Genomic DNA, 11,671 nt, shown 5'->3' with positions numbered 1-11,671 from the left:
TAGCGCGGGAACCGGGGTGCAGCCGGGCGGGGGGGCGGGGCCGCGCGGGGGGCGCCGGGCGCGGGGCGCATTGTCCTCGGCTCCCTCCCGCCTACCCGGCCGGAGCCGCGCACCGGAGCCGAGCCCCGTGGCCGGGCGCGCGCGGGCTGCTGCCGACGCGCGGTGACGGCGGCGGTGACGGCGCGCGGGGCGGCCCAGCCGAGAGCTGGGGGCGGGGCGGGGAAACCGGGATTGGATTCGGGGCCGGGAGGCGGGAAAGCCCGGCCGCCGTGTCGGCAGGAGGAAGGGGAGGGGTGCCGGGGCGCGGAGTTGGGGCGGGGAGGACGCAGAGTCGGAATCCGAGGGAAGCGATGGTATCCCGGCGGCCGGATGGGAGGTGGTCGGCGAGGTCCCACCAGCTGAACCCCTGGGGCGTGAGGGACCGGGTGGCCTTGGTCTCAGTGTAGGCCATGCCTTTGAGCACCAGGCTGGGACCTCTGCAGGCACCAGGGCAGCTTTAGCCTCTACTTCGTCCGGTGCCCTTTCCGCTGGGCCGTCCTGCATCTCCCTAAGGCCCTTGAAAACCGAAGGAGGAACCAGGCCGCACTGATTAAAAGACCAGGACCGGGAGCCCCAAACACATATTTCTACATATTCACGTGCCCTGCTCTCGGTTCAGTGACCGGCCCGGGGGGGAGGGAGCAATTTCCAGTGAATGGAGCAGCTCTCTGAATATAAATGCTTGGGAAGAAAGGAGCAGTAAAAGGACGGTGCGTGTGGCCCCAGCCAAGAAGGTTTTCAGTATTCTCTGACATTCTTAAAGCGGGAATGGGAAACAATAGGAAGAGGCAGCTAGCAGAGGAAATTAAACACCTAGAGGTGCCTCCATGGAAAATAGGCCCAAAGCTGCGATGGTGAATGCTACAGACGGGGCCGTGGACGGGAACACAGCAGCCCTGCAGCTACAAGTGCAGAGCTCTGTACAGCCAATCCACGGCAGATGTGGGGTTTAGCACCCGCAGCCCACCCCGGGCACACGCCGGGTCCGTGTCCGGTCGTCATGCAGCGCAACAGGTGTGGGGGGCAGCTGAGCTCCGGGGTGCGGTCTCAGCTCTGCCATGTGGCCTGTGTGATCTTGCACCGGTTATTTCACCTCTCTGACCCTAGGATTATCCAGCTGTAAAAAGGGACCAACATTTACCTTCCCAGACTGCTGTATTAAGAGAGGTCACGAGTTCAAAGGGTTTGGCCCAATGCCTGTCACGGAGTGTGTTAAAGGTAGCTGGTGTGATCACCACAATTCCACTTAGCTCATGTCTCAAGCCCCGGGAACATTTACTCACAGCACAGGCTACTAATGACTGTTTTCTGGGCTGGAGCCCTTCCCGAGGCCACGTTCCGAGCTCAGCTCCCCGACAGCTCTGTGCTTCGCAACGCGCCAGGGAGCAGAGCAGCTCTCGCTGGGAGCAGCGGTTCTTGGAGCTGGTCACAGGCTTCACGGTGTGAGAGATTCAGCCCTGCCCGCTGGCGCCAAGGCCACCCACACGGGGCAAGGGGGAGCGAACAGCGCACGTGGCCCGCATCCATGAGCGTCACAGCGGGTCCGGCGATGTCAGCACGGAGCCGGTCCAGGTGAAAAAGTGGGCTGGGAGCTGCCAACTGCTAATGGGACAGATTACAGCCTGGCTCCCAGCTCTCCCCCAGGGAGGACACCAGCCAGCCGCTAACCTGAAAGCTGGCCCACAACTCCTGCTCACGTCAACGAAGCAGTAGAAGAAGCGGGAGCAGCTGATACAGGCTGAGAACTGGGCTGCCGAGGGGACGCTGGCGAATCTGTCCCCACCGCACCCGAGACCTGCTGCCCTGGCCACCCGCCCAGCTCCCTCCTGCCCTTGCCCATCAGGCCAGCCCTCGCCCAGGGTACCTCCTGAGGACAGGTTTCCTCCCTGGGAACTTGGGCTGTACCAGCCGTTTGAAGTCATCCTTGCATTTCTGGGAAATGGACTTCAATTGCTCAGAGTAACTTCTGTATGAGATTCTTTAACCCAATTTCTTTCAGGTCTGAGGCTATGAATAAAAAGACCACAGACAATAAGGGGAAGAAATCAGGGCACACGACAGAGTATGCTGGTGGTCTGGGTACCAGAGGGACCTCGGCTTTGCACTGGGTTATGTCTAAATCTGTGTACACACTTGGGCGCATACACGCACACACACAATCACAGAGACCCTTCGCTTCAGCCCGTGATGGGCTTGACAAAGATGTGGCTAGGATGAGAAGAAGGAATTTAAGACTTTCTCGTATATAAAGTAAGTACAAACATCCCTCAAGGATCTGGAAAAGGGAAAACACAGTCACCGAGCAGCTCCTAAGCCCCAGAGTTCTGTGCTTACATCTTACGTGCGATACCTGGGGACGGAGACAGAAGGAGGGTGCCCTGCTCCCAGCCACACAGCTCGTCATGGGCAGGCCTCTGGCTCCCAGCCCAGTACTCTCACCCACCTACCACGCTCCTTCTCACAAGCCTAGGATGGCATCCTGGGAGTCAGGGAAAAACTAAGCAGTTTTCAATCCAAACGTCATTTCCCTGAGCACCTGTTAAACCTTACCTGTCATTGGGTAAGGCTCGTTTGGAGACCTGACACCCTCATCCTCCTGGGGCAGCGGAAGATGGGCCGGGAGGGAGGAGAGAGGCCCCCGTCATCTCAGCAGCCCGGGAAAGCGCAGCGGGCAGGGCCAGCCCTCCCAGCACTGAACCAAGGCCCAGTCCTCACGGAGCCACCGTCTGTTTGTCAGCCTGCCCTCTTCCTTCCACAGCGAGAATGAAGGGCAGGGCCGAAGGGCGCTGTCGACGAGCATGTGGGGCCTCACCGGGGCCCCCCGTGGAAAGGCCCAGCAGGCCCTCTGGTGCCCAATCTCACAGTCACGGTGCCGACTGCCAGAAGTGGAGGGGAAGTGGGCAGGGGGCTGTGGCTGGAGGAGGACGGGTCTGCGAAGCTTCGGCGTACTAGGAACTGAAGCCTCAGAACTCCTTGGAGAGTCTGTGACGATAACACTCCAGCTACCCCACTGCAGAGCGCCCCTAAGGCCCGGAGCCAGGCTGTGGCTTGGACCACCCCATGGACGGCCCACAGCGAGGCGCTACCCTCGTGGGCAAAGGAGAAGGTCCGGCATCAGTGCCTGCAAGTGTCACTCAGCCCCTGGCCTGGGTGCCAGGGCTCCAGAGGCTAAAAACACCAAGTCCTTTCCTAGGAGTCCAGGCTGGGAGGGGGACAGACACATAAACAAGAAAGCACAGTCAAGTATTGTGAAGGTTATGGCCAAATTCTATATGGGGCCTAGAGGAGCAAAGGACATGAGCACTGTTGGGAAAGGAAAGCAGAGGCTGGTTAGCAGCTGGGACGTGGACTCGGGACTGGTGGGCATTTCAGGGAGGAGCAGGACAGACGGAGGACACACAGTGTGACGTCGCCAGGCAACGCCGAGGAGTTCCGGATGCTTGGCTTCAGTATGAAGTACAAGGAGAAGGGCATGATGGGTAAACGGAGGGGATAGGCAGGGCCAGGTCACAGAGGACCTCGGGGGCCAGGCTGAGCTTGGGCTACATTCCAGGAGAACAGGGACCTCTTGAAAGCAGACATGTCACATGGACAGATTTGCGTCATAGAAAAATTACTTTGCAGCAGAACCGATGGGCTGGAAGGGAGAGAAAATGGAAGCAGAGACTGTGTTCCATTCTGGCCATATTGTGAACAAAATGCATAAGACCTCCCAGCTTACCGAAAACACCGGGTAAAACTGAACAGTCTAAGTGCGCAGTTAAGAGAGTAAGATGAACCCTGGGGGCCGTCCATGAAGAGGAAACTGGAATGGCGAGTGAAGTACATGATGCTCCAGATGTGTGGTTGGTCTGATACAGCGGGGACCAGCCACAAGCAGCTACCTAAATCTGAATGTATTTAAATAAATATCAACTGGGACTTCCCTGGCCATCCAGTGGTTAGAACTCCACGCTTCCACTGCAGGGGCCCGGGTTCAGTCCCTGGTCAAGGAACTAAGATCCTGCAGCTGCATGGCGAGGCCAAAGGTAAATAAATGAATAAATAATAATAATAATATTATAAATAAATAAATAAATAAATACCATTTGAAATAAGTTAAAATTTCAAATGCAGTTCCCCAGTCTCACTCGCCACATTTCAAGCGCTCAGAAGCCCCGTGTGACTGGTGGCTGCCACCCGGAACAGCAGATACAGAGCAATTGCATCACTGTGGCATGTCCTCTTGGGCAGCACTGGTGGGCACGTGGACACCTGGCATTCAAGCCAAATGAGACAAGAGCACAGAGCTGAGCTTCCTGCATAAATCCAGGACTCAGTGAAAGGGCGAACAGAAAAATAGATCTCCCACCCAAACAGGCAGGCCACAGGCAAATGAATAAGCATTGACCTAGGCTTGAAGTGGCATAAAAATCTCTCCTGGGAATTCATAACCATTGGACTATACCACCCATAGATTTGAGATTTGCACAATCTCAGGCTGAGAAAGTAACATAAATATTGGCGGTAGGCTGGTAATAACCATGGATACCTAGCAAAAGCAAATACAAAACAGTTCTGGGGGGACATACCGTCAAACCAAGCCTTAGAGGATTCCCACGGATAAAGCACCAGTAAAAGTCAGTTCACGATACCAAACTGCAAAACACACAAGGAAATAACCCATCATGAATGAAAGCCAGTGTATGAAACATGTAGCAAGATTAGACCCCCAGGAACTTCAGGTGATGACGGCTATAATACCAATAGGTTTAAAATGATGAAGAGCATAGAAAAGAATAAAATACTATGAAAAAGAATAGTGGAGAAAAAAGAAGGAATAAGGCAGGGAGAAGTACATCCAAGAATCACAGTGTGTGGATCTCTGTGAATTTTCTCCCCAGTGAAATAATCATAACTGGTGGAAATTATAAAAAACAACCATTTACACAACGTTGTACTTCAACTATACTTCAATAAAAAATAAATTTTAAAAAAACATTTAAAATTTCTTTTTTTTTTAAATTTGGCTGTGCCACGCTGCTTGCAGGATCTTAGTTCCCCGACCAGGGATCGAGCCCGGGCCCCCAGCATTGGAAGTGTGGAGTCCTAACCACTGGACCACCAGGGAATTCCCCCATTTAAAGTTTCTGAAAATTGTCTTAGGGCACACAGCAAATGGAAAAACGTTTATTCAAGAAATCTGCTAAATCTCTTTAAGAACAGTGAGAGTCTGTGGCATTGAAGCCACAACCTGTCCCGTCCCCTCCCCCAGCTCAGTGTGGCAGAAACTCACCTCCAGGTGAGCGTGGCCAAGAAGGGGCCCCTCCTCCCCATCTGCGAGTGTAGGACAATAGCTTCTCTCCGGAGGGGCTGGTCACTGCATTTCTCATCTCCCCTCTCTCTGCCCCACGGCTTCACGTGCAGAAACTCTGTTCCACAAAAGCACAGCTGAGAGGCCTGTGGCTCCCTACCTCCACCCAGTCCCCACTTGTAGACTGGAAGCTCTAATCTAGGTGCGGCAGGCCTTGGTTACCTTAACCCAATCTCCTGTCCCAGCTCACCTGTAGGGTAGAGGTTCTGTGCAGGGAGAGGCAAACTGAGAAGACAAGGGGCTACTACCCCCTCCTCCCATCCCCTTCCAACTCATGGAAAAAATGTGTCACTCTAAGAGAAGCAGGTTGCTGTACCCAGGTCCAGAGTGTTGGCATGGAGCTTTTGCCTTGGGTGTAGAAACAGAGGGTTCGGTAGCTCAGGCTAAGGGGACTGGCTCACTTGGAACAGAGTGCAGGGAAGTTCAAGCCTAAGGGCACTATTGAAAAGAAGGAAGACCTTGGTGGTGAGTCACTTAAAGGAGGCTGGTCATTCCCTGATGGAACAAGTGAAACAAACCAGCCAGGAGTTTAACAGAGAGACAGCTGAAAAGAACCCGGCTGGGGTCAGAGCAAGCCTCAAAGACTGGTCTGAAGAACTACCCCTGCAAAGGGGCCCGACTTTATCAGATCAGACGTGGAGCAGTTTATGTCCCAGGACATTGTCAAAAATGACAGAGCAATCAGGTAGCAATTAGTGGAGCTTAACAGTTCAGTGTGATACCAATAGAGGCAAAGCTGCCGAGGGTTAACAGAGATTGGGGAGGTAGACAGCTAGTGGGAAGCAGCCGCATGGCACAGGGATATCAGCTCGGTGCTTTGTGACCGCCTGGAGGGGTGGGATAGGGAGGGTGGGAGGGAGGGAGGGAGACGCAAGAGGGAAGAGATATGGGAACATATGTATATGTATAACTGATTCACTTTGCTATAAAGCAGAAACTAACACACCATTGTAAAGCAATTATACCCCAATAAAGATGTTAAAAAAAAGAAAGAAAGAAAGAAAAAGAGTGATTATGACAAAAAAAAAAAAAAAAAGAGATTGGGGAAAAGACAGTCAATGAGAACCCAGCTAACACTGTGGCTGTCCCAGGGGGCAGGGAGATTTGTGTGCACATCAGAGGCTTCACACCACAGGAGAGACAGACCCCACTGAGTTCATCCACCCATATCACTAAATAACAAAAAGTCCTGGCTGGGGGATGGGGGAGGCAAGGGATCACAGTTTCCAGAGTTGCTACAATATATTATCTTAAATGTCCAGTTTTCAACAAAAAATTATGAGATGTAAAGAAATAGGAAGTGTGACCCATACACAAGGAAAGAAATACAAACACTAGAAACTGCTTTCGAGGGGCCCAGATATTGGATTTACCAGACAAGGACTCCAAAGCCGCTATTATAATATATTCAGAGAACTAAAGGAAACCATGTTTAAAGAATTAAAGGAAAGTATGATGACAATGTCTCATCAAATAGAGAATGTCTATAAAGAGATAGAAATTATAATAATAGAAAGAAAGAACCAAATGGAAATTTTGGAGTTGAAAAGTACATTAGCTAAAATATAAAACTAATGAGGGACTCAACTGTACATTTGAGCTGGCAGAAGAATCAGCCAACTTAAAGATACACTGATAGAAATTAAACACTCGGAAGAACAAAGAAAAAAGAATTAAGAAAAAAAGGAACAGAACCTCAGAGAGAGATGGGACACAACTGACTTCATCAACATACATACGATGGGAGCATCTGAAGGACAGGAGAGAAAAAAGGGAGCAGAAAAAAGATATTCAGGGAAAAACTGTCTGAAAGCTTCCCAAATTTGATGAAAAACATTAATCTACACATCCAAGAAACTCAAAAACTCTGAGCAGGATAAGTGCAGAGACCCATAGCCAGACATATCACAATCAAAATGTTAAAAGATAAAGACAAAGAGAAAATCTTGAACAGAGCAAGAGAAAAACCACATCACAAACAAGGGAATTCCAAGAAGAGTGATAGTAAACCTCTTATCAGAAAGAGTGGAGCCCAGAAGCCAGAGGGATGACATATTAGAAGTCCTGAAAGCAAAGGTGAAAAAATTCTTACACCCAGCAAAACTATCTTTCAAAACTGAAGGTGAAATTAATACATTTCTTGATAAACAAATCTGAGGAATGTTGCTGGCACACCTGCCTTATAAAAAATACTATATAGAAGGAAGTTCTTCAGGCTGGAAGCAATAATTCAAATCCACACACACACACACAAAAACGAAGATTGCCAGTAAAGGTCATTATATAGGTAATTATAGGAAATAATGTAAATATGTATTTCTTCTCCTTTCTTCTAACTTAGTTAAAAAGCAATACCATCTTTTCATCAAATGGTGCTGGAACAACTGGACAATAACAAGCAAAAAAATGAATCTAGACACAGACGTTACACCCTTCACAAGAATTAACTCAAAAAGGATTCCATACCTAAATGTAAAATGCAAAAGTAAATATAAAAGTCCCAAAAGATAACAAGAGAAATAACCTAGATCTTGGGGTTTGGCGATGACTTTTTACATACAACACCAAAAAGACATGATCTATAAAAGAAAGAATTGGCAAACTAGACTTTATTAAAATTTAAAATGTCTGTTCTGCAAAAGACACTGTCAAGAGAATAAGAAGACAAACCACAGACTGCGAGAAAATGTGTGCAAAAGACACATCTGATAAAGGGCTGTTATCCAAAATATACATAGGATTCTTAAAACTCAACAGTAAGAAAACAAACAACCCAATATTAAAAATGGGCCGAAGAAGATATACAGATGGCAGATAAGCACATGAAAAGGTGCTCAACATCACTTGTCAGCAGGGAAATGAAAATTAAAACAACAACGAGATACCACGGCACACCTACGAGCACGGCCAAGAGCACTGACAACACCAAACGCTGGTGAGGATGCAGAACAGGAACTCTCGTGCGTCGTCAGTGGGAATGCAGGACGGTACAGCCACTTTGGGACATAGTTTGGAGTTTTAACAAAACTAAACCTATTGCTTTCCAGCAGTCATGCTCCTTGGTATTTACCCAAAGGGGTTGAAAACTTATGTCCACACAAAAACCTGCACTTGGATATTTATAGCAGCTTTATTCATAATTGCCAAACTTGGAAGCAACCAAGATGCTTGGCTCAGTAGGTGACATGATGAATAAACCGGGGAACATTCACACAATGGAATACTATTGAGCACTAAAAAGAAATAAGCTCTCAAGCCATGAAAAGACATGGGGAAACTTAAATGCTGATTATAAATGAAAGAAGCCAATCTGAAAAAGGTTACATACTGTATGATCCCAGCTATATGACATTCTGGAAAAGGCAGAACTATGGAGACAGAAAGAAGCTCAGTGGTTGCCAGGAGCCAGGAGGGAGGGAGGGATGAACAGGTGAAGCCCAGAGGACTTTGAGGGCAGTGAGAACATCCGGTATGACACTGTAATGGATACATATCAGTACAATTTGTCCAAACCCATACGGTGTACAACACTAAGAGTGAACCTACCGTAAACCACGGACCTCAGGCAATGATGATGTGTTAATGCAGATTCCTTGATTATAACAAATGTACCATCTGGTGGGGGATGCTGATAGCAGGGTTGGGGGGAGCTATGCATATGGGCTGGGGGTGGGTGGTATGTGGGAAATCTCTGTACCTTCCTCTCAATTTTGCTGTGGACATAAAACTGCTATTTTTAAAATTGTCTTTAAAAGAAAAGCAATTGCATGAAACCATATAATTATAACTGTATTGTTGGAACTTTAATATATAAAAATGTAATATATTTGCCCATAAGAGCACAAAGGAGGTGGGTGGGAGCGAAACTGTAATAAAGCAAGGATCTGGCATCAGATGGTAACTTGAATCCTCAAAATGAAGTGAACCAGAAATGGTAAATAAGTTTAGTATGACAAACTTTATAAATATACACTTTCTCTCCCATAGAAGGAGAGTAGACCTCAGCTTCTTTAAGACATAAAATTATATAAAAGTAATCATTGTAAGACTGTATTATTGGGTTCTGTGACATATATAGAGCTAATATGTGCAACAATAATAGTACTAAAAAGGGAAGAGGGCAACAGAAATATATAGAAACATAGTTTCTATATCTCACTGAAACTAAATTGGTATAAATCATAAGCTAAGATGTATATTATTAGCCCTAGAGCAACCGCTAAGAAAATGTTTAAAAAACAGTTTAAAAATCATTAATGGAATTAAATGTTATATTAGAAAAAAAATCTCTTAATACAAAAAAATGAAGATTTTTTTAAAAAGAACTTCAGATTTCAAATATATAGTCATTGAAAAAAATTAATAGATGGGGACTTCCCTGGTGGTGCAGTGGTTAAGAATCCGCCTACCAATGCAGGGGACACGCGTTCGAGCCCTGGTCCAGAAAGATCCCACGTGCCGCGAAGCAACTAAGCCCGTGCGCCACAACTACTGAGCCTGCGCTCTAGAGCCCGCGAGCCACAACTGTTGAGCCCACGTGCTGCAACTACTAAAGCCCACGCATCCAGAGCCCGTGCTCTGCCACAAGAGAAGCCACCACAATGAGAAGCCCGCGCACTGCAACAAAGAGTAGCCCCCGCTCAACACAACCAGAAAAAAACCCGCGCGAAGCAAAAAAGACCCAACGCAGCCATAAATACATAAATAACTAAATAATAGATGGAGTAAGCAGCAGATTAGAGGCAACTAAAGAGACTGAGTAAATGTCATAACATATCTGATGACATTCTCGAGAACGCAGTAGAGAGAGCTAGAGGTTGTGACATATAAAAAGAAATCAAAAGACAAGGTGGGTGGATTGGGAAGATTCAAAATATGCCTAATAGAAGTTCCAGAAGGAGAAACTTGAAAGAGTGGGGGAAAGATAACAAAGGAGTTTTGGCCGAGAATTTTCCAAAGCTGGTGGAAAAACTTCTCCAACCCATAGATTTAAGAATCTCAATGAATCCTAAACAGGATCAGTAAAAATAAATATGCTCCCAGATGCTCAGATGTGAAACTGGAGAGCATCTAAAGGAAAAGATCTTAAGAGAAACCAGGCAGTAAATCGCAACACAACAGTTAGATTGACAGCAGGCTTCACATTAGAAATAACAGGAGCCAGAATGCAATGGATGGTAAAAAATAAAGCAAAATATATCAGTAATCACAATAAATGTCCTATTAAATAACAGAGATTATTGGATTAGATTTTTTTAATTCCCAGCTATATGCTTTTATATAAGAAATATCTCTAAAACAAAAAGACAGATTGAAAGTGAGTGTTGAAGAAAATATGTAGACATATATATTTTTAATGCATTTATATAAATAAACCAGGCAAATGTTAACTAAAAAAACTGGCATGGCTATATTAACTTTAGGAAAAAGATAAACTTTGGGACTTCCCTTGTGGTTCAGTGGTTAAGACTCCGTGCTCCCAATGCAGGGGGCACGGTTTCAATTTCTATTCAGGGAACTAAGATCCTGCATGCCACACAGCGTGGCCAAAAAAGAAAAGAAAAGAAAAAAATAAACTTTATACCCAAGATTATTGGGTATATTATTATTAGAAATTATTAGAAATAAAGAATTTCACCATATAGTGATAAAGAAGACAGTATAGCATAGTAGTTAAGGGCACACACGCTAGAGCCAGACTCTCTGAGTTCAAATCCTGACTCCACCACTCAGAAGCTGGGTGACCTTGGCCAAGTTACTTAATTTCTCTGTCCTCAATTTTCTCATCTGTAAAATGGGGACAATAATAGCACCTACTTCATAGAGTTTTTATGAGGGGTAAGTAAATTAATATATTGAGAGCACTTAGAAAATGCTGGCATGTTGTACTATATAAGTATTTGCTGCTATAAAAGAACCAAGTTCCAGAAAGACAGCAAAATTCTGAACTTGTGTGTACATAATAACATAGCTTAAAATATATATAAAGCAAAATGGATAATATTATAATGAGAAATTGGCAAATACCTAATTATAGTGGGGGATGTAAACACATCTCTCAGTAATTAACAGATCAAACAGATAAAACATTGGTAAATACATATACAAGTTTAAACACAAGGTTGATCTAATGGCTGAATGCAGAACTCTACAAAAAATTAGATACCACACACAGTTTACAAATGTATGTGCAACGTTTATAAAACCTGATCATGTACAGACTATATTCTTTGACCTCAAAGCAATTAGATTAGAACACAGCAACAGAAATATCACCAA

This window comes from Monodon monoceros, unplaced genomic scaffold (assembly GCF_005190385.1).
Source record: "Monodon monoceros isolate NGI ecotype Baffin Bay Population unplaced genomic scaffold, NGI_Narwhal_1 Super_Scaffold_6, whole genome shotgun sequence".
NCBI lineage: Eukaryota > Metazoa > Chordata > Mammalia > Artiodactyla > Monodontidae > Monodon > Monodon monoceros.
Note: the sequence above shows the minus strand (reverse complement) of the source record.